The sequence below is a fragment of the Salvelinus fontinalis genome, chromosome 12 (genome assembly GCF_029448725.1).
Source record: "Salvelinus fontinalis isolate EN_2023a chromosome 12, ASM2944872v1, whole genome shotgun sequence".
NCBI classification, from domain to species: Eukaryota; Metazoa; Chordata; class Actinopteri; order Salmoniformes; family Salmonidae; genus Salvelinus; species Salvelinus fontinalis.
In genome coordinates this window covers 9,041,985-9,065,891 of record NC_074676.1, presented here as the reverse complement: position 1 = coordinate 9,065,891, position 23,907 = coordinate 9,041,985, and the positions used below count along the sequence as shown (strand labels likewise).

The 23,907-nt window shown below is 41.6% G+C and overlaps 1 protein-coding gene across 3 annotated transcripts in view; it reads left to right on the top strand.

The window, feature by feature from the left end:
- The first annotated feature begins 4,500 nt into the window (after window positions 1–4,500).
- The window catches only part of LOC129866742 (mitochondrial inner membrane protease subunit 2-like), a 175,590-nt gene continuing 156,183 nt past the window's right edge, over window positions 4,501–23,907 (top strand). For 2 of the 3 annotated variants that reach the window (XM_055939585.1, XM_055939583.1), the window contains exon 1: window positions 4,501–4,592. The gene's annotated coding sequence lies outside the window, so the exon portion shown is untranslated. The remainder of the gene's footprint in view (window positions 4,593–23,907) is intronic. The other variant, XM_055939584.1, reaches the window with a different exon arrangement.

The following is a 23,907-nucleotide window of genomic DNA, read 5'->3' as shown; positions in this document are numbered from 1 at the left end:
CTGCCTTTCTAAAGTCTTCGAAAGCCAAGTGAACAAACAGATCACCGACCATTTCGAATCCCACCGTACCTTCTCCGCAATGCAATCTGGTTTCCAAGCTGGTAACGGGTGCACCTCAGCCACGCTCAAGGTCCTAAACAATATCATGCTGCCAAACATACCCTCGTAAAACTGACTATCCTACTGATCCTTGACTTCGGAGATGTAATTTACAAAATAGACTCCAACACTCTACTCAGCAAATTGGATGCAGTCTATCACAGTGCCATCCGTTTTGTCACCAAAGCCCCATTGCAACCTGTATGCTCTCGTTGGCTCCTCGCTACATATTCGTCGCCAAACCTACTGGCTCCAGGTCATCTATAAGTCTTTGCTATTTAAAGCTCTGCCTTATTTTAGCTCACTGGTCACCATAGCAACACCCAACCGTAGCACGCGCTCCAGCAGGTATATTTCACTGGTCATCCCCAACGCCAACACCTACTTTGGCCGCCTTTCCTTCCAGTTCTCTGCTGCCAATGACTGGAACGAATTGCAAAAATCACTGAAGTTGGAGACTTATATCTCGCTCACTAACTTTAAGCGTCAGCTGTCAGAGCAGCTTACTGATCGCTGCAGCTGTACACAGCCCATCTGTAAATAACCCATCCAACCAACTGCCTACCTCATCCCCATATTTGTTTTGGTTTTCTGCTCTTTTGCACACCAGTATTTCTACTTGCACATCCTCATCTGCACATATATCACTTTAGTGTATATTACTAAATTGTAATTACTTCGCTACTATTGGCCTATTTATTGCCTTACCTCCTTACTTCATTTGCACACACTGTATACAGATGTTTCTATTGTGTGATTGACTGTACATTTGTTTATTCCATGTGTAACTCAGTGTTGTTGATTTTGTCGCACTGCTTTGCTTTATCTTGGCCAGGTCGCAGTTGTAAATGAGAACTTGTTCTCAACTGGCCTACCTGGTTAAATAAAGGTGAAATAAATAAGGATCTCCATTAATCATCCACTGAGGAATTAGTAAGTGCATATACTCACATTTATAAATGCACTCATTAACAATTCATAAATATACCATTCAAGACATGTAAATACATGAATACATATGTCAATGATGAGTCAAACCCTTAATCAACCATTAACAAATGCCTTATAAATAATCTTATGAGTTGACTCCTTCATAACTGGTTTATAAGCACATTATTCATAATTTACAAATTGTGAACATACTATGATCAAACATCTTATTAATTAATAAATCATTTCAAATAGTGTTTATAAATGCAGAAATTACTATTTAGAGATTGCTTATTGACATTTACAAATGTCGGAATAATTATTTAGTAATTGGTAAGCAAACTGTTAATAAATCATTTATTAAAGGACCTTGTTGTAAAATGTTACCATTCTTTATATTTGTGTTTTAACATGTCAAGAAGATGTCTGGGTTTTAGCATGATCATACGTAATGTTCCTTCTACGATACAATGGGTGTGAATAGAAGCAATCAATACAGTATTGTACATTACAATAGCTCTTTGGATTAAATGATACTCTGAATTTGAAACCATTTGGATTTTCTCTGACAATAAGAACCACTACGCTCGACTCTTTACCACCAGATGAGCCTGAGCTGCACGTTGCCTATTAACCTGATAAAGTCTCTGCCCACCTGTGGTTTCGGCAGCCTTTTAGAGTTCCCCACAGTGTTTTGAGGTGTTTATTAACCACCTCTGTGTGTGCTCACTCCTCTCTCCTGGATCCCACCTGGCTGCTGCTGCGTGCTTCGCACCCGATTGTTGCGTAGCAACGGCCTTCTCAGCACCTGTTTTTATCATTTAGAAGTCTGCAGACTCAAATGTGTGGGCAGAACCACCCATGTGGGTCAGAGTCTGACTCTGCCAGTGTCCAAAAACATGCTCCTTCCCTTTTAGAGACAGCGCTGATGCATGCTAAGTAACCAGCTACTGTAACTCATGGGTTGAGTCCCAAAATGTCATTTTAACTATAGTGCTCTACTTTTGAACAGAGCCCTATAGGCCCTGTACAAAGGCAATGCACTATATACAGGGAATAGGGTGCCATTTGGGACACAGACATTACTCCATTGAGCATGCTCTCTGTGACACAACTTATGGCTGGATATCATGCCATATAGCCCACTAGAGAAACACATCCCGTTTATGTCTGATATGTTGTTACCTAACAATATGGTGACTGATAGGTAAAGTGGCCACGGTGATGATGGCACTGCAGGGCTATGGACTGATAATGGCTCTTAGATTGTAAAATTTAAATTAAGCCCTCAAGGAAAATCCAGACTGTATCATCAGTGAAGCCTTATACATCTAAATTCACATTTGGAGAAGATAAGTGCATGCATGATGCCCCCATTTAACACTGTGCTTCTTATCGACCCTCTAGTCTATTCGACTATGAGTGACTTCTTTCTCAGGCTAATGCTGAGCTTATTAATCTGTTTACTTCTACACACCCAACCAACAACTGGAAAGTAATTGATTACTTTCTTTGTAAACAGCTCTTATGTTGTGTTCAGAGGGTAAGTTGAGCAGCACTGGTTGGCTTCAGTGTGCACTTTGTGCCATTTGCCAAGTTTAAATCATTGAGTCACATCGCCATTCACTCACATGAATTCTCTGTTGAATACTTAATGTATTCCTGTAAGCCATCTATAGCGGACGTCATTCATTACATAATGTTTTCATATTGTGTTAAATGCTTAGTTCTGTTGTACACACATGAAGATGTCTAGATGACAGCCTGCTATTATAATTCATGTCATGTGGAGGTATAGTGAAGTCTTTGATGTAATAAATAAACAGTATATATGGAACTGTTCTTAGAGTGTGTAGCTCAAGTCGTAGGCACTCTCCTGTTACCTATTTCCAGGTGATCCTCAATAAAAATAAATATTCTGAACATTAATTGAGAAACTAATATGTTCCCTGTAGATACCAACTATAAACTGTTGTGCAGTGTTCATAGAATCAGGGAAAACTCATGTCTGTATTGACCTTGCCTTTGGTAGCTCTGTGTGGAGATGCTGTTCACCCTGCAGCTACTCCAGCATGATCAAAGACAACCGCTATGAGAATCTGATAGGCTCTGTAAACAAATCCAACCGTAGAGCATCCTCCAGCCTCTATTCATCCATTCATTCCTAACCAATAAGCCTACCTATACCTCTCCAAGGCTCTGTCCAAGGACATTTGTCACAACCCTTATCGCTAAACTTAATCAAATGCTCAACAAGATTCAGGGCTGAATCTCCAATGAGGACAAAAGTTACCTGCTCTAGCTATTAATTGGCACATTTACTTCTGCATACTTCATTAAATACTTTCGTTATTGCCCATTTCCCCTCTCAGTTAAGAAGTTCTTATTTGACACCCAGGCCTCCAATATACTGTAGCTGTGAGGCTCAATTTCTCATCTTAAATGGTTTAAGGAGTCAGGATGAAAGTGCTGTGTGAGTAATAATTCACTCCTTTTGTATTTCCATAGCTCTAAGCATGTGAATGAGGAGATATTGTAGCCAATACCCAATTTATCTTCATAGGCCATTTAAGACATTCAGCTGAGAGTACAGTATGTTCTGTCCCAAAAGAGATAAGAATGATAGTGTCCTGTTCTGAGCGCTCTTCAATCGGTTCCTTTTATTAAACCCATAAGTATCTGCCCAAATTAGAGCACCACCAGTTCAAAAGTTTTTGATAACTTTCTAGCAATAGAAAACACAAAAAGCAGCATGTTTGTAGATTCACTAATACAACAATACATTCTAGGGTTTATAAATGTTAAAGCTTCACTGCATACTGTAACTCTCTGTGTACAGGTGTTTTTGGATTCCCCTCTGGCAAGAATTTGGTATTTTATTTGTAGATCTGAACACGATTTCCCATAAACCCCGTTCTCATAGGTAGTTTTGCGGAGGCCCGATGCAGCCATTTTTATCTCAATATCAAATTATTTCTGGGTAACAATTAAGTACCCTACTGTGATTGTTTTCAATTAAAATGGTTAAAAAAAATGCTTCTTAGCAAAGAGCAATTTCTCAAGCAAGAATTTAGCTAGGACTGTCTGGGATGGGTCTGAGAGAGGGGAAAACTGAAAACTATCTGTTATTGGCAGAGAGGTTTGGAACTCCCTTTCTTATTGGTCTATTAACTAATTTACAGCCTGGTGATGTCACCAGCAGGCCAAAACTCCAACCCACCAAAACAGGTGGAAATTTCAGGTGGTCTTTTCAAACAGCTCTTACACTAAAAGGGCATTATCATAATTTCACAATATTATTTCAACCTTGTAGTTTGGAAATGTATATAAAACACAAGAAAATCAGGTTTTTGACAGCACTGGGTCTTTAATATAGAGGAGATATTTTTATGATCAGATCAAGCACCCATATATGAAGTAAAGTCAACATAGCAGCAACAGAGGAGACGGAAAGAAAATGCCACGCACAAAACTAAAAAAGGCTCTCGCTAGGACCTGGAGGAGGGCTGGTGGGTGTTCCAGAAGTGACAGATAGGAGAACGAGCACGGAAGTCAAATTTCTGGTAGGTGAAATGAATGTAGGCTGCTGTTGAGTGAGAACGAAGGATTTTAAGAGGAATAGAAAGTCTCAAAGAGAAGGAAATTGGTTATATTTTTTCCTGTTTTAGTAGTAGGAGATTGGCCTTGTTTGCTTTCAATGCACATTGGCAGCTAGTGCACGCGTGATTCTTGGCTAGCTAGCTAGCTAACGTGACATAATCCGTGCAGTGATGAGGTCGCGAGGTGACTGGATTGGTTTATTTCAAACATGTGGCACAAATATATGAAATAACTATTTATATTTATTTGTAATAAACTGTCATGCTTTTGCCCGAAGCTATAATCAGTGTTGAAAAGTATGTTACACACATGTTGTGCACAGTGCTGCTGACCAAGACAGGGGACTCTGTGTCACATTGTTTACCATCGGAGAGTCTAACCCCACCTACACAAATGATAACAATTGTGCATTTTACTATATTTTCACAATCAAATGCAAATAGCACGTGATGGCAATGTTGTGGTGGTCACTGCTCAATGAATGCCATTCCAAGTTCCCCATGACAACAACATTGAATAGTGTAGTTATGTTTTTTTTCGTGATAAGGTAAACGTGATCAATTTCATTATAAAAAAAACAAGGCACTCTTCATACTACAATGCCCTATTGCAGTAGCATAAAAAACGCACCAGTGGTGAGTGAACATCTAGCCGATTAAACTCAACTCCACGATTTATGATGGACTAGTGCGGTGACTTGTGTGGGCGGACTGGAGTTCCCGAATCAAATCCCATTTTATTGGTCGCATACACATATTCGGCAGATATATTGCCGGTGTAGCGAAATGGTTGTGTGTCTAGCTCCAGCAGTGCAGTAATATGTAACAATACACACGCATCTAAAAAGTAAAGAAATATGAGGATGAGCAATGTCTGAAGTATGTATCTATGGAATTTATAGACAATATGGACAGTATATGGATATAACATCTAGTATATCTGAAGAGTAGCATACAGTGCCTTTGGAAAGTATTCAGACACCTTGACTTTTTCTACATTTTGTTATGTTACAGCCTTATTCTAAAATGGATTTAAAAAAAATCCTCAACAATCTACACATTATACCCCATAATGACAAAGCAAAACAGGTTTAGAATTTTTGGCAAATTTAAAAAAAAAAAAAAAAAACATGCCTTATTTACATAAGTATTCAGACCCTTTGCTATGAGACTCGAAATTCAGCTCAGGTGCATACTGTTTCCATTGATAATCCTTGAGATGTTTCTACAACTTGATTGGAGTCCACCTGTTGTAAATTCAATTGATTGGACATGATTTGTAAAGGCACACACTTGTCTATATAAGGTCCCACAGTTGACAGTGCATGTCAGAGCAAAAACCAAGCCATGAGGTCGAAGGAATAGTCTGTAGAGCTCTGAGATAGGATTGTGTCGAGGCACAAATCTGGGGAATGGTACCCAAAAAGTCTGCAGCATTGAAGGTCTCCAAGAACACAGTGGCCTCCATCATTCTTAAATGGAAGAAGTTTGAAACCACAAGACTCTTCCTAGAGCTGAGCACTCAGGACCTCAGACTTGGGTGAAGTTTCACCTTCCAACAGGACAATGACGCTAAGCACACAGGCAAGACAACACAGGAGTGTCTTCGGGACAAGTCTCTGAATGTCCTTGAGTGGCCCAGCCAGAGCCCGAACTTGAACCTGATCGAACCTCTCTGGAGAAACCTGAAAAAAGCTGTGCAGCAATGTTTCCCATCCAACCTGACAGAGCTTGAGAGGATCTGCAGAGAAGAATGGGAGAAACTCTCAAAATACAGATGTGCCAAGCTTGTAGCGTCATACCCAAGAAGACTTGAGGCTGTAATCGCTGCCAAAGTTTTCTTCAATGAAGTACTGAGTAAAGGGTCTGAATACTTATGTAAATTTAATTTTTAAATTGTTAATACATTTGGCATTATGGGGTATTGTGTGTAGATTGAGGGAATAAAAATAGATTTAATACGTTTTAGAATAACGCTGTACTGTAACAATATGGAAAAAGTAAAGGGGTCTGAATACTTTCGGAAGGCACTGTATGTACAGCAATAGTTAAATAGGATAGGCCTTGACTAGAATACAGTATATACATATGAAGTGGGTAAACAGTATGTGACATTATTAAAGTGACCAGTGTTCCATGACTATGTACATAGGGCAGCAGCCTCTATGGTGCATGTTAGAGTTAATTGGGTGGTAGCCGGCTAGTGACAGTGACTAAAGTTCAATGCAGGGTACTGGGCGGAGGCAGGCTAGTGGTGACTATTTAACAGTCTGATGGCCTTGAGATTGAAGAACAGCTTCTATCTCTTGGTCCCTGCTTTGATGCACCTGTACTGACCTCGCCTTCTGGATTGTAGCGGGCTGAACCGGCCGTGGCTCGGGTGGCTGAGGTCCTTGATAATCATCTAGGCATTCCAACATCATAATTACACACAACATTGTTCTGTGTAATTGGGGGCTATTCTTTGGATGCTGAAATCAGTCGTTTTTGATAAAAAAACTTCCAAAAACAAACTCACTTAAAAAGTCAGCAAACTCTCCCTATGGTCCACGATCAGTCTGCTAACGATCAGTCTGCAAACCCTGTCCACCTTAAATCACTTCCACACTAGTCGCCGCTCAACTCCATCGTAAATCGTTGAGTTTTTAGTCCGCTAGTAAACATGCAATGATCAAGTGGGCTAATTCACATGAAAATATTTATGTGCCTGGCCCTTGCAGCAAACAATCAGGTTGTTTTCTCTGGCATTATTTCCCTGCTGCATCAATAATGACTGAGGGTACATTTGTGACCGACCGTCTCGATTCGGTCTTACATTGGACAAAAGTAGAGACTCAGAGCTAGAAAATGGTATATCATACACTACAGTTGAGGAACAATTGGAAAGTAATTCTGATTTTGAAAGTTGATAAACTTGTAACCCCCTCTTTTGAGAAAATGGCCTTGAATGTTTTGGGTACACCTACTGGAGAGCTCTTCTTTGTCTACACCTATTCAGCATCGTTTACACCCTCTTAAGCCTTAGCCCCATCCATCTCTTTAAGGATTCACATGTGAGGCCATGTGGTAAATGCATGCTACATCAAATAATACATAATACATAATACATCAAGTTTAATACATCAAGTTTATTTGTCGCATGCACAGGATACAGAAGCTCTAAACGTTACAGTGAAGGGGTTACTTGCATAGTAGCATTAAACAGAAAGTGTCCAGATAAATATTTTATCATTATTAGATGACGCCTACCCGATACACTTGTCTAAATTGATGGGTCATGTGAAAGAAATGCTATAACCAACCCCCCCCCAGACACATCTAGCTAAGTGGATGGGTCACTATTGTCTCGACATGTACACATGTTCATCAAATACAATAGATGGCCGTAATCATCCCCAGACACGCATGGCTAATTTGATGGGTCATGTAATCATCTGGCCAGAGTGGTCTTTTGTCTAGACATGTAGCTAGCTAGCTAAACAATAAACCGGCATAATCCCAACTCATACTACTACCAAAACAAAATGATCATAGCTGTAGTAGGAATCTGCAGGTAGCTAAAGCTAACAAACTAGGTTCAATGTTAGCTAGCTAACATTAGGCTATAACTAGCAATGCAAATGGTTTCCAATTCAAATAATATTACTACACAGATCATACACGTAACTTTAGCTAGCGAGCCAGCAAGCTAACGTCTGCTAGCTAACTAACAGTAAGCTTTAACTTGCAATAAAAATGACTTTCTCACAAAATTTGAAACTTCTATCTGAAAATATAGCTAGACTCTTACCCGTATACATGTAGGAACGCTTCATGGCAGACTGGAACAATTTAACTCCGTTTTGTTTGTAGTTACATCTTGTTTGGCCAGTGCTGTGTCAAGTCACTCTGCTTCACACTGATCGTGGCGTGTGCAGAAAGTAGCCCATCAATTTTTCCAACTGATCTATCTAAAGCATCTGTTAAATTTAGGGCATTAATATTGAGAAAAGTAGCAAGACGTTTGTAGTTCTCGATGGCTAACGTTATATCTTTCAAAAATGGCGCGGTAGAAAGGACTGTCAACACATACTGACCTGCTCACGTTCTAGACCGATGCATGCTACATGGCAGACAAATCCAAACTCCTCTCCCAGCATGTCCAGCCCATCCATTATCTCAGCCAATCATGGCTAGCAGGAAGGTTCCTGACTTTTTCTGTGGCTAAACCAACTAGGCTCGTAATTTAACAATTTTCTTCGTATTTATGAATGGAATACAAGGTTGTTATTAAGGCACATGAAAGTTCACATGTTGCACAAGGCAATTCTGGCAAAAGACGCATTTTTATAAAAAAATAAATGTTTACGTTAAAATTCCGCTCCTGTGAAGTAGTGAAGTGCGACATACACCTAATTTCCTAAAACGAGTCACATTTGATTTATTCTACACTTCTGAGTGGTAGTTACAGTATTATGTCTCAAAATAAGTAGGCTAAACCCTTCATAGTGATTAGCCTACATTTGGCACTGACCTCAAACTCCCCATTGACTGCCCAAGGTATCAGAAGCTGGGATTTGTTGTAATGCTCATTCCAGGTGCAGGCAGACAGTGAGTCTGATGTTCTGCTTGAGAGACAAATCCCATTTGTGGGCCTGGGCAGTACCCATGAGCTCCATTAATCACCTTAGTTTTGGCTGAGCGACCATGGTCCTGCCCTACATCACACCAGGCTGCTCGCTGTCTGGAGGAGATGAATAAATAGTGATTAGGGTAAAGGGATTAGTCGGTATACAACTTATTTTATACAACCTTTTGAAGACTTCTGAAGACTATACCACCACCCAGCCTAACTACTCAAAATAGATTGTAACACAATATATGAATCACAAATGAAAAAAGATTGATTTAAATATATGGCGTCAGCAAAGCAGACATTTCCCCCCCTTCTTCGAGGAACGATACATACATCTGCCATGCACCATTTCACACAGCTCGCTGTGTGGACTGGCCACATGGACCCTGCCTGCTGAGCAGAGCGATAGTGGTAGTCACAGACGGAGGCAGTGAGGTGCTACTTCTCCATCTGCGGAGGACTCTTGTCTTTAATTAAGCACTCATCAAGAAAAGTCTATCTACTGCTCGCTGGCTGGCTCTGTGGTGTGCTGTCTCTCTCTCTCTGGGGTCTCATGAAAAACAGGGTCTCTCATTGATAATGGGATTCCCTAATTGGTCCCGTAGTTGGTGAAAATATGGAGTGAGAAATAGTTGGTGTTTTTGAGCACACTGGACAAAGTTTACTTATTTGTTTGTTTGCGTGTTATAAGGCTGTTTCTTTTGGTGTAGTCCATACAGAGTCTGAACCCACTGAACCTTTCAGGACTGGTGAGATGGGCTAACTGACGACAGGCCTGGTTGTGGTGAGATTTGCATGGCAAGCTCTCAGACCAATGTTTCGCTTCCTTTAGGCTATATGGGCGGCAGGTAGCTTAGTGGTTAAGAGCATTGGGCCAGTAGCTTAGCAGTTGAGTGTTGGGCCAGTAACTGAAATGTGTCTGGTTCGAATCCCTGTGCTGGCAAGGTGGAAAAAATATGCCATTCTGTCCTTGAGCAAGGCAGTTAACCCCTAACAACAACTGCTCCCCGATGACGTCGGTTAAGGCAGGCCCACCCCCCCCCCCCCCCGCACCTCTCTGATTCAGAGGTTGGGTTAAATGCGGAAGACACATTTCGATTGAATGCATTCAGTTGTGCAACATACTAGGTATTCCCTTTCCCCTTACTAGCTAGGCGCCTAGCTCTGTTGCCCTCACTCCCCCACATGACAATGGTGATTATTGATTTCAAATGCGTTGCTGTCTGAAGCTCTGAATGTTGCTTCAGGGGTCTTAAACATCTAGAAAAATACTGTCTTCGTAGCCGATTTACCAAATAGTTACTGTTTTTATTTTTCGGAAGTTTAGTATTTTTGTAAGCCATTACATTTTGAACTTTGGGATCCCAGAGGCATGCTAATACCCATGATTACAGTACTCAGTACTCATCTGTGTATTCATGAGTGTTCTCTTGATGAAACTGATGAGCCTTAGCTAAAACGAGCCTTAGCTAAAACAAACCAGAGATGAGCAGTGATTGTAGCCCTACGTGTGTTAGAGGTCATCTGTTCATGCTGTGCTCCAAATGTTTCCGTTTCCCAGTGCAACATACTGTAGGCATAGTTTAGTGAGAGAGCAGCTGGTACTTGGCTCGATTGTTTTGCTTCTAGGTAGGCTACTGACTTCATCTCTCGCATCAGTGTTTGTTTGCTGATATTCCTGTAGCCTAAATGTCATCCAAAGAAATGATCAATCATTGAGGTTATTTGACCTTACAGCATTCATTACCTACATTTAATTGATTCTGAAGTTTGATACATTGCTCAGTATTATGCATGGTCTTGACATTGTAAAGTCTTGGTTGGTACCCTGCCCTTTTCTCCAGTTCATTCTGTTGCTACAGCCAAGCTATGGGTTTTTTCAAGCTCTAATCAAGCCCCTTCTCCGGGTCATGGGTTTTGTGGGGATTGGAGTGCTTTCCCGGTAAAGCTGAGGAGAAATGCTGCGACGGCAGAACTGCAGAGAGTTTGGGGAAAGCTAGTGACGTCTGGCTGTAATCAGTATCCCTTGGTGCCTTAGTGTATCATCCCTGGTGGATTTATTGGTCTGAAATGCCTTTCCTGTGTGAACATTACTCATTGGCTGATATGATACACAGAGCCCTGGAAATCCAATTGTAGCAAAATAGAACTCATCATTTGATGTAGGGTAGAGACAATGGGGAAAACACAACGACGGATCTACTTTATCACGCATCTGAATATGGGGCCTTTGTGAAATGCATTTGTTGTGTGTGCCCAATGGTTTTTATGGTTAAATTCGTTCCAAACAGTAAAATGACGTGACCAACGGAATATACTGTGCATGGAACAGAAATGTTACAATAAGAGCTTTTTAATTTTTTTTTTAATGCTATAATAGCGAGCCTATCATCTCATTATTGAACATGCAACTACTGTAGCCTGGTTGCCATCTCTGTTCAGCTGTTACATGCCACTCCTGTCATTTAAAATGACAGGAGTGGCAAGGAGTGGAATGTTAACTGTCGTCTGGGGACCAGTCTTTTTCACTATGTAATGAAGCAGCAGGGGTTTGAACCAAAATGATTTTACAATCGTTTCATTCTGAACAGAGACATTTTTTGTTGTTGTTGTTCCGTTCCACTGTTCCGACCAGCAAAATAAAGTTCTGAACCGGTTCGAACGGTTTATATTGTTCCTTTATAAACCTCTGAAATTGGCATTTTTTAAAAACATTTAGCGCTACACTACATTACTTCACCAATGGATAGAGCAGCTTGCTATGGAGTGGGCAAGTGTAGTGTAGGATGCGACAAAAACTTTGCGGGTGAAGAGCGCATAAAGAGAGCATGCTGGGCATGAAGCGTTGGGCATCTTGTTGTTATAACATGCATTATCTGAACAAAGCCCACAGAATTATACCTACGAAAGAGCGGCTTCTGCGAAGGAACTTCAGTGATGACTATTCAACGGCTCAGACACGAGACGTATGTGGCAGGGACTCCAGACAATCACGGATTACAAAGGGAAAACCAGCCATGTCGTGGACACCAACGTCTTGCTCCCGGACAAGCTAAACACCTTCTTTGCCCGCTTTGAGGATAACACAGTGCCACCAACACGGGCCGCTCCCGAGGCCTGTGAGCTATTGTTCTCCGTGGCCGACGTGAGTAAGACATTTAAGGCTGCCGGCCCAGACAGCAAATTTTTTGTCCATAAAAATAACATAAAATGGATCAGAAATACAGTGTAGACATTGTTAATGTTGTAAATGACTATTGTAGCTGTAAACAGCTGATTTATTTATGGCCATTATCAGCAACCATCACTCCTGTGTTCCAATGGCATTTTGTGTTAGCTAATCCAAGTTTATCATTTTAAAAGGCTAATTGATAATTAAAAAACCCTTTTGCAATTATGTTAGCACAGCTGAAAACTGTGGTGCTGATTTAAAGAAGCAATACAACTGGCTGCCTTTAGATTAGTTGAGTATCTGGAGCATCAGCATTTGTGCATTCGATTACAGGCTCAAAATGGCCAGAAACAAAGAACTTTCTTCTGAAACTCGTCAGTCTATTCTTGTTCTGAGAAAGGAACGCTATTCCATGTGAGAAATTGCCAAGAAACTGAAGATCTTGTACAACGCTGTGTACTACTCCATTCACAGAACAGAACAGAGCAAACTGGTTCTAACCAGAATAGAAAGAGGAGTGGGAGGCCCCGGTGCACAACTGAGCAAGAGGATAACTACATTAGAGTGTCTAGTTTGAGAAACAGACGCCTCACAAGTCCTCAACTGGCAGCTTCATTAAATAGTACCCGCAAAACACCAGTCTCAATGTCATCAGTGAAGAGGCGACTCCGGGATACTGGCCTTCTAGGCAGAGTTGCAAAGAAAAAGCCATATCTCAGACTGGCCAATAAAAATAAAAGATTAAGATGGGCAAAAGAACACAGACACTGGACAGAGGAAGATTGGAAAAAAGTGTTATGGACAGACACATTTAAGTTTGTGTTCGGATCACAAAGAAGAACATTTGTGAGACGCAGAAAAAATGAAAAGATGCTGGAGGTTGACGCCATCTGTCAAGCATGGTGGAGGCAATGTGATGGTCTGGGGGTGCTTTGGTGGTGGTAAAGTGGGAGATTTGTACAGTGTAAAAGGGATCTTGAAGAAGGAAGGCTATCCCTCCATTTTGCAACGCGATGCCATACCCTGTGGACGACGCTTAATTGGAGCCAATTTCCTCCTACAACTAGACAATGACCCAAAGCACAGCTCCAAACAATGCAATAACTATTTAGGGAAGAAGCAGTCAGCTGGTATTCTGTCTATAATGGAGTGGCCAGCACAGTCACCGGATCTCAACCCTATTGAGCTGTTGTGGGAGCAGCTTGACCGTATGGTACATAACAAGTGCCCATCAAGCCAATCCAACTTGTGGGAAGTGCTTCAGGAAGCGTGGGGTGAAATCTCTTCAGATTACGTCAACAAATTGACAACTAGATTGCCTAAAGGTCTGCAAGGCTGTAATTGCTGCAAATGGAGGATTCTTTGACGAAAGCAAAGTTTGAAGGACAATTATTATTTCAATTAAAAATCATTTATTTATAATCTTGTCAACATCTTGACTATATTTCCTATTCATTTTGCAACTAATTTCATGTATTTTTCTCATGGAAAACGAGTACATTTCTAAGTGACCCCAAAACTTTTGAACGGTAGTGTACATGGAACACTGGTCACTTTAACAGTGGCGTGCCGTGGGCCTGGGGCCTGGGCCTTCAGTGAGGTACTACACAGTCCCACCCGAATTAATCCACCTCTTATTACCATCATTATGATGCCATGGCTCTAGACACTATACATTTAGACAGAAACGCAGTATAACCAGGCGTTGCGTCACCTTGAAATTGACAAATTGACATTTGAATTGACAAATTGACAAATTGACATTTTTTTGGGTAAACGGTGTTTACCCAAAAACATGACACAATCAATGAGTCTTTTCAATATTTCCCTTCACCTTTTCATTGTGCAGCTCTGTTGCCCTGCGCGCTTGTTTGTTGAGCTGTAGATCCACTCCGGTGTCCCCAAAAGTTTTCAAAAGCACCGGAGCCTGTGAGCCATTGATAGCGCTCGTAGTTGGAACCCCTTTCCCGCCTGTGACAGGCTTTGTGGCGTCGGGCGACCTCTCCTTACAATGTCTAACTTTTCTTGAAAAGTTCGTCTTGAGAATGGCGTTATAATTATATCCTCGACCAAATTGATATCTTCTCCTCCTTCCGCCATTGTGGGTTAAAAAAACAGCTTAGTAGTACGCAAATTAATTAGTTAATCAAATTCAGTTTCCTAGATCTGCATAGACCTGCCCATAGGACCTGCCTCTCAATATTGGTAATCCAATCAAAAGACGTGCACACACTACGCCTGCTAGCTGGCTCCTGTGTAACACTGAAGCCAGCCAGCAGGCGTACAATAGCCAACTCTAAAGCTGATTGGTTGACACTAAATTTTAATTTCCATTCACTATAAGCTACAAGCGCCCGCACTGTTGATTCTGAAGGCCTGAGGGCAGATTTTAGACCCCTGGCAACACATGATGGCTGAATATGATTGGATAGAAGATCTAACATAAAGACCAGCCCTCCAAATCTCAACCTGGGGCTGGAAGCAGTGCAACCAAGAGGAAAGCTATGAAATGAAGAGTATAACTCTTACTCTGGGGAATAATTTAATACATATTTGTGGGAAAATATATTTTAAATTTTTTTTTATATTCTGATGATGTTTAGGCCAGCAGAGAAGGCCTTGCTGGCCCTGACGGCCCACCACTGCACTTTAATAATAGAACACTTTTCATTTTAATAGTTTTTACATACTGTTTTATAGGGCTGACCTCATTTACTCGACCGGTCGATTGGCTGTTTGACCAAGATTTTCTTTAGTCGAGCAGTGGCAAATATATCTATAAAAAAATTATATGGCACACGAGACACCTGATTCATGCCCGTCTGATTGGACTAATCCATTGCGGTGGCTGCGGCGATGGCACACCAGTATCACCAGTAGTACATTTTAAAGTTAATTACCATCATTTGTAATCTACAATGTTTGTTTGGTTACGGTAATTTATGTTAATGCATTCAATATTCTATTAATACGGGGGCGCTGGTGAGCAGCAACATGTGAAGATGCGTTTTCTCGGTGCTCCTGAGAACAATTAACTAATAATACTTGACCAACACCTTTCCTACCATGTTAATTTTGTAACATTTAATTAGGAATCAAACCCAACTCACTTTTTTCTGACATTTATGGTGGAAATTACAAGATTATGTTATAATGCTATTATTGCATCAAATGGTTGTTTTATGCAACAGAATAAAGGGTTGGTAGAAGGCTCACCTGTGTGTGTGTTCTACTGAGGATGGGCCTCTGGGAGATAACACTGACAGGAGATTTACCATGTCGTTTGGGTGATAAAACCTAAAGAGACCACATTCCAGAGCATGAGTTAATGTTTATGTTCTATACGGTACCAGGGAAAGAGAACTGTTTTTACAGCAGATACGGTCTGCTGTGAATTATAAGTATCTTTCATACAAATCTTAACCTTGTGACCCGTTCTATACATCTGTTGTTCGTCATGTAGGTTGAAAGGGGTGTATCTTGGCAATAAAATACCTTTTGTACTTTTGTCTCAAACAGCCATCATTATTGTAGAGCACTCAATCGATTCACTTTATATGTGTGCGTTGTATTGACCTGCTCCCTTATTAATAAGTGATTAAATATTTAGTTTAAGTTTAACTCTGACTTGTGTGATAAATGTGTCTCTCCTCATTTGATAGTAAAGAAATTAACCATCACACATTTTTGGCCTTTTCATTGTAAAATGTCAAAACAACGGCCGCGAGTCACAAATGAGCAGGCCTCTACTAAAGCCTCGGACTCACCGGACACTGACATGGACTCTGATCCCCCCCGACCTAGCCAAGGTAATTGCGTCTATCATTAAGTCTGAACAGACTGTGCTGGCTAAGGTGGAGTCACTATCCACTGACCTATCCTCACAAATAGCCACTCTCGCCACTGAGGTCAACACAAAGATCGACTCCGTTAAAGAAGACTTGGCGAAACAGGACACCTGTCCGAATATTTTTTTAAATTTTATTTCACAAGGTAGGCAAGTTGAGAACAAGTTCTTCAGTTCGACACATACAACAACACAGAGTTACACATGGAGTAAAACAAACATACAGTCAATAATACATTAGAATAATAAGTCTATATACAATGTGAGCAAATGAGGCGAGATAAGGGAGGTAAAGGCAAAAAAAGGCCATGGTGGCGAAGTAAATACAATATAGCAAGTAAAACACTGGAATGGTAGATTTGCAAAGTAGAGAGAGAGATGTGCAAAGAGTTGTGCAATATAGAGAGATGTGCAATGCAAGGAGATGTGCAAAGTAGAGATAGAAATAATGGGGTGCAAAGGAGCAAAATAAATTATATAAATACAGTAGGGGGAGAGGTAGTTGTTTGGGCTAAATTATAGATGGGCTATGTACAGGTGCAGTAATATGTGTGCTGCTCTGACAGCTGGTGCTTAAAGCTAGTGAGGGAGATAAGTGTTCCCAGTTTCAGAGATCTTTGTAGTTTGTTCCAGTCATTGGCAGCAGAGAACTGGAAGGAGAGGCGGCCAAAGGAAGAACTGGGGGTGACCAGAGAGATATACCTGCTGGAGCGCGTGCTACAGGTGGGTGCTGCTATGGTGACCAGCGAGCTGAGATAAGGGGGGACTTTACCTAGCAGGGTCTTGTAGATGACCTGGAGCCAGTGGGTTTGGCGACGAGTATGAAGCGAGGGCCAGCCAACGAGAGCATACAGGTCGCAGTGGTGGGTAGTATATGGGGCTTTGGTGACAAAACGGATGGCACTGTGATAGACTGCATCCAATTTATTGAGTAGGGTATCGGAGGCTATTTTGTAAAGGACATCGCTGAAGTCGAGGATCGGTAGGATGGTCAGTTTTACAAGGGTATGTTTGGCAGCATGAGTGAAGGATGCTTTGTTGCGAAATAGGAAGCCAATTCTAGATTTAACTTTGGATTGGAGATGTTTGATGTGAGTCTGGAAGGAGAGTTTACAGTCTAACCAGACACCTAGATTATGTGGACAACTGTTGTACGGGCGGGCAGGTGCAGGCAGCGATCGGATGAAGAGCATGCATTTAGTTTTACTAGCATTTAAGAGCAGTTGGAGGCCACGGAAGGAGAGTTGTATGGTATTGAAGCTCGTCTGGAGGGTTGTTAACACAGTGTCCAAAGAAGGGCCAGAAGTATACAGAATGGTGTCGTCTGCGTAGAGGTGGATCAGAGACTCACCAGCAGCAAGAGTGACATCATTGATGTATACAGAGAAGAGAGTCGGTCCAAGAATTGAACCCTGTGGCACCCCCATAGAGACTGCCAGAGGCCCGGACAACAGGTCCTCCGATTTGACACACTGAACTCTATCAGAGAAGTAGTTGGTGAATCTCAGATGACACAAAAGAGAGGTTGAACAGGCTAGTAATAGGGGTTGCAACAATTTCGGCAGATAATTTTAGAAAGAAAGGGTCCAGATTGTCTAGCCCAGCTGATTTGTAGGGGTCCAGATTTTGCAGGTCTTTCAGAACATCAGCTGACTGGATTTGGGAGAAGGAGAAATGGGGAAGGCTTGGAAAGCGGCGCAAATACTTACTCCGACAAAGTGGTGACACTGGAAAAGCAAGTCACCCGGCTATCGTCAGTCATGTAGAAGAGGTCAGCCTTCAACAAGGTGAGGGGGGACCTACATCACTGTCTGGACACCAAGTTCGGCGTTCTCTACCCAACAGTGCTGAAGATCACTAATCCCTCCGGCGAGCAGAAGACATTCGTGGACTCAACAAGGGCCAAAGAATACATCGTCGCGCACCTACATACACAGGAGGATAGGCGACATATGACTAACTAGCCATTTTAGGTCCATACTCTGCCCCTGCCCCTACACTAGCCATGCTAACGCCATTAAGGACCAACTAGTGAACTGATTTCTTGATCAGAAACGTGCCTCCACCCTGCTGCCAAAAAAGGACAATTATTCTTCCAGTAACTTAACGTTATGAACAATGATGGTATGTATATGGTGACATTCTCACAAGGACAATATAGTTTGAATCGTATTTTATTTACAGTACATGGCACAATTAGCTTTTAAAACTAGCTGCGGCTGGACAGCCCCGGGGCTAGGTGGCACGGTACGAATTAGCCTAGTCACGTATACTTCCTTTTTTTATATATGCATATTGCATAAGATACATGAGAGAACTGAGGTGGTTCCCTCCAGAATCCTTTCGCTATGTTTAAACTACATTATGTTGGCCCTGGATAGATCTTTACTGAGGTTCAGTTTAACATGGTAATATTTTGCTCTAGTCCAGGACAGGTAGATGCAGCCTTCCAACAGGGGGAAGGCCAGCATTGGGGTCCAAGGTTTTCTCTTGGGTATTTTAGTTTTTTACATTTTCTTACACTGGCCATGTGATTGTACTAACATTCATTTCTAAGTTGGGGGCTCCCGAGTGGTGCAGCGGTCTAAGGCACTGCATCTCAATGCTAGAGCCGTCACTCCAGACACCCTGGTTCGTATCCAGGCTGTATCACAACCGGCCGTGATTGAGAGTCCCATAGGGCGGCGCAAAATTGGCCCAGCGTCGTCTGGGTTTGGCCGTTGTAGGCCGTAATTGTAAATAAGAATTTGTTCTTTACTGACTTGCTTAGTTAAATAAAGGTTAAATAAAGAAACTTTTTAAAAAACAACATGAATGCCTAATTCACATACTCCAGGCTCCACTTGCTTTATCAGCTGGAACTTAAAAGGAATTAACCATGTGGTCAAGCGTAGCCGAGTTTATGCTCATCTTAAGTCTTTAAGTCCGGACATTATTTTTCTCCAAGACACCCATCTCCGGTCCAGCGACCATGATAAACTAAAGAGAGGATGGGTAGACCAAATACTTCACTCCAACTTTGGTGCTAAGGCCAGAGGGGCAGCCAGGAGCAATCTCACTGCTAAACAGTACTCATTTTTTTCTCCAGTCCACTACTTATACTCTAGGATTTACTTTTTCCTGCTGGACAATATAATTATTCTAATAGCCAATATCACAGCATCATTATCTCAGACCATAGCCCTGTCCTGCTAGATATCCGCTTTCCGGGCAGTACTGCGTCACAACGCGTGTGACGACTTGACCCACTACTACTATCTTGGAATGCCTTTAAAAATGACATATCTTTATACATACCAACTGCACCCGACGTGTCTCACTCTCGTGAGAGTCGTTAAAAGCATATCTAAGGGGCCAAATGATTTCATACACGGTATATGACAATAAAGAGCGCACAAAACGCTTATGGGAGCTATCTCAACTCATTCTAGATGTGGACAACAGGTATGCCTCTTCTCTGACTCCTGAAGAGAGACTGCTACACCAATCATGATTTGGCAATCTTTCCACTAAACAAACGGAGCAGCTTCTGTTTAAGTCGAGTCAGACATTTTATGAACACTGAGAGAAAGCTGGCAAGTTGTTATCTCACCAGCTTCCACAATCCGCTGCAAGCAGCACCATACCTGAAATCTGTGTTGCTTCTGATTTAACGTCTAATAATACCAAACAAATCAACAATCAATTTAAGCAATTCTACTCTGCTCTTTACTCATCAGAGGCTCTTCCTGACACATCTTAGATGCATGCATTTCTAGACAATCTGGACATCCCATCTCAATTCAAATGAACAAACTAACACGGATGCCTGAATAAGTGATGATGAAGCTACTCTGGCGATCCAGTCCATGCAGAGCGGTAAAGCTCCTGGGCCTGATGGCTTCCCTATTAAGTTTTATAAACATTCTCTTCTAAACTATCCCCTATCCTCAGCTCAATGTACAATGAAATCCTTTCTAGTCAGAAACTGCCCCAGACACTTACCCAGGCGACTATTTTGGGTTTGCTTAAAAAGGACAAGAATCCCCTAGACTGTGGCTCATACAGCCCTATAAGCCTTTGTGCTGCGATTTATAAAATTCTCACTAATGTCCTCTCATGCCGTTTAGAGACAGTGATGCCTCATATAATTAACTCTAACCAAACCAGATTTATCTCAGGTAGGCAATTTTTCTATAATATGCGGTGGCTATTTAATGTTCTTTATTCTGCGCACTCAACTCGACAGCCTGAGGTCGTAATCTCTCTTGATGCTGAGAAGGCTTTCGACTGGGTTGATGGGAATATCTATTTACAGTACTAGAGAGATTTGGGTTTGGCCCGTCATTCCTTTCCTGGATTATGAATTTGTACTCGTCCCCAGTGGCTTCTGTTTGCAACAAAACTTTTACCTCCAGCTACTTCCCTCTCCACAGGGGGGCCAGGCAGGGTTGCTGTTTATCCCCTTTCCTATTTGATATGGCTATTGAGCCTCTTGCTATCACCCTGCGCCCGGAGGAGAGGTTTATGGGAATACTAAAGGGCGACTAAAGACGGTCTTATTTTATACGTCTCTAACCCTGTGTAGTCTATACCCTATCTCTTGGACATGCTTCAAGGTTTTGGAACATTCTCTGGTTATGTTAAACCTAACAAAAAGTGTGCTCCTCCCCATTAATCAGTTAGCAGAAGGTATTGGGTATGCCAATTTCCCATTTAAGGTGGAGCATCAGGTCTTTACTTATTTGGGGATAAAGGTGATGCTCATTTATGGCTTTGTTTAAACATAAATTCAAAACACTCTTGGAGCCCACTAAGCAGGATTTCATTAGGTGGTCGTCTCTTCCCATTTCATTAGCAGGTCGCATTAATTGTGTTGATGACTGTACTACCTAGATTGTACTAAATCCAAATGATTCCCACTTTTTTGCCAAAGTCGATGTTCAAACAACTGGACAGCTACATTTCCAACTTAATTTGGAAAAAGTCAAATCCACGAATGAGAAAGTTATATCTAGAGAGACCTAAGCCCACAGGCGGACTGGGCCGTCCCAATCTTTTACACTACTACTGGTCAACAAATATATCTAAATGTGTTTATTGGGTTTCTACATTTGAAAACTAGGATGGTCCAACTTGGGCCATCATGGAGTTACAGTCAAGCCTTCCAACTTCTCCTATCTCCCCACTGCCCATGAACCTAGGCACCCATGTTTTGAATCCCATTGTCAAGAACTCCCTTAAAATCTGGTTCCAATTCCGAAATCAATTTAGCCTTAAACAAGCAAGCTGCTTCTTTTTATTACATTTTTAAAATAAATGCTGGCCTTCTAGGCAGAGTTCCTCTGTCCAGTGTCTGTGTTCTTTTGCCCATCTTAATATTTTCGTTTTATTGGCCAGTCTGAGATACGGCTTTTTCTTTGCAACTCTGCCTAGAAGGCCACCTATTTAATGAGGACTTGTGAGGTGTCTATTTCTCAAACTAGACACACTTGCTCAGTTGTGCACCGGGGCCTCCCACTCCTCTTTCTATTCTGGTTAGAGACAGTTTGCACTGTTCTGTGAAGGGAGTAGTACACAGCGTTGTACTAGATCTTCAGTTTCTTGGCAACTTTTCAAATGGAATAGCCTTCATTTCTCAGAACAAGAATAGACTGAAAAGTTTCAGAAGAAAGTTATTTGTTTCTGGACATTTTGAGCATGTAATTGAACCCACAAATGCTGATGCTCCAGATACTCAACTAGTCTTAAGAAAGCCAGTTTTATTGCTTCTTTAAATCAGACCAACAGTTTTCAGCTGTGCTAACATAATTGCAAAAGGGTTTTCTAATGATCAATTAGCCTTTTAAAAAGATAAACTTGGATTAGCTAACTCAACGTGCCATTGGAACACAGAAGTGATGGTTGCTGATAATGTACACCTATGTAGATATTCCATTAAAATAATCTGCCGTTTCCAGCTACAATAGTCATTTACAACATTAACAATGTCTACACTGTATTTCTGAACAAATGTATGTTTTTTTAATGAACAAAAAAATTGCATTTGTTTCAAAAACAAGAACATTTCTAAGTGACACCAAACTTTTGAACGGTAAGTATTCAGACCCTTTACTCAGGACCTTTGGCAGCGATTACAGCCTTGCATCTTCTTGGGTATGGCGCTACAAGCTTGGCACACCTGTATTTGGGGAGTTTCTCCCTTCTCTGGTCACAGATGCATAAAAAAGGTAGGGGTACAGTATGGATCAGAAAACCAGTCAGTATCTGTTGTGACCACCATTTGCTTCATCTCCTTCGCATAGAGTTGATCAGGCTGTTGATTATGGCCTGTGGAAAGTCGTGCCACTCCTCTTCAATGGCTGTTTGAAGTTGCTGGATATTGTCGGGAAATGAAACACGTTGTCGTACATGTCGATCCAGAGCATACCAAACATGCTCAATGGGTGACATGTATGGTGAGTATGCAGGCCATGGAAGAACTGGGACATTTTCAGCTTCCAGGAATTGTGTACAGATCCTTGCGACATGGGGTGCATTATCATGCTGAAACATTAAGTTATGGTGGTGGATGAATGGCACGACAATGGGCTTCAGGATCTCGTCACGGTATCTCTGTGCATTCAAATTGCCAAATAACGTTAAGATTTCCCTTCACTGAAACTAAGAGGCTTATCCCGAACCATGAAGGCCATTATACTGCCAATGTTTGTCTATGGAGATTGCATGACTGTGTGACCGATTTTATACACCTGTCAGTAATCATAACTGGCACGCAGATTGGTAGAAATGGTAGGATAAATTGTAAGCATCCCCAGATTTAAAACTCACGGGCCAACTATGGTCCTTACTGTAACACGCATTAAAATAAATTGTGCAAGTGCGTGCACACACAGGTTCCATAGTTGTGAAATTGAATGTCGCCGGCCCTGGGTTTCATGTGGCAGATGAACATCTCCATTAGAAACTTAGAAAGAGGGGAAATGTAAATATGCAACAACTAGGATGGGTTGTTAATAGGACTAGGATAATGCTTTTGGACAATGAAAGAAAGTTGATATAAAAACCAGTAGAACAGGAGAGAAAATGTTGAAAAACTTTATCGGTTTCTAGCTTAGCTGTTGTTAGCTGCTGCGTGCTGCTCTACTCTGTCTCTCCCTCAGCTCCACTGCTGCAGCCTGCATCTGTGAGTGGCCTATCGATGAGTCTCCACTCTGGCTTTTCATAGCTCACTCTGACTAGAGACAGAGCCATCATTAGTTGACGTTAAGCAGGCTACTTTCTAACTTTATAAACTCACTGTACATTACTGTTTTGGGCAAAATAATAATTCTGCTTTTAGGACTGACGCGAATTGTTTAATTCTGACACCAATTTAATTCCATGAAAGTATGCAAATTAACCTATAGACTTACATTTATTTTTGGCGGCTAACTGACTAACGGTTAACTGTTAACATCCCTAAGCTGAACAGAACAGTATGCCAGTGGAAGGGAGGACAAGTAAAGGTGAACCAAGTAAAGCCCTCCCGGCCAAACCCTCCCCTAACCTGGATGACGCTGGGCCAATTGTGCACCGCCCTATGCGACTCTCGATCACGGCCAGTTGTGATACACCCCGGGATCGAACCATGGTCTTTAGTGACGCCTTAGACCGCTGTGCCACT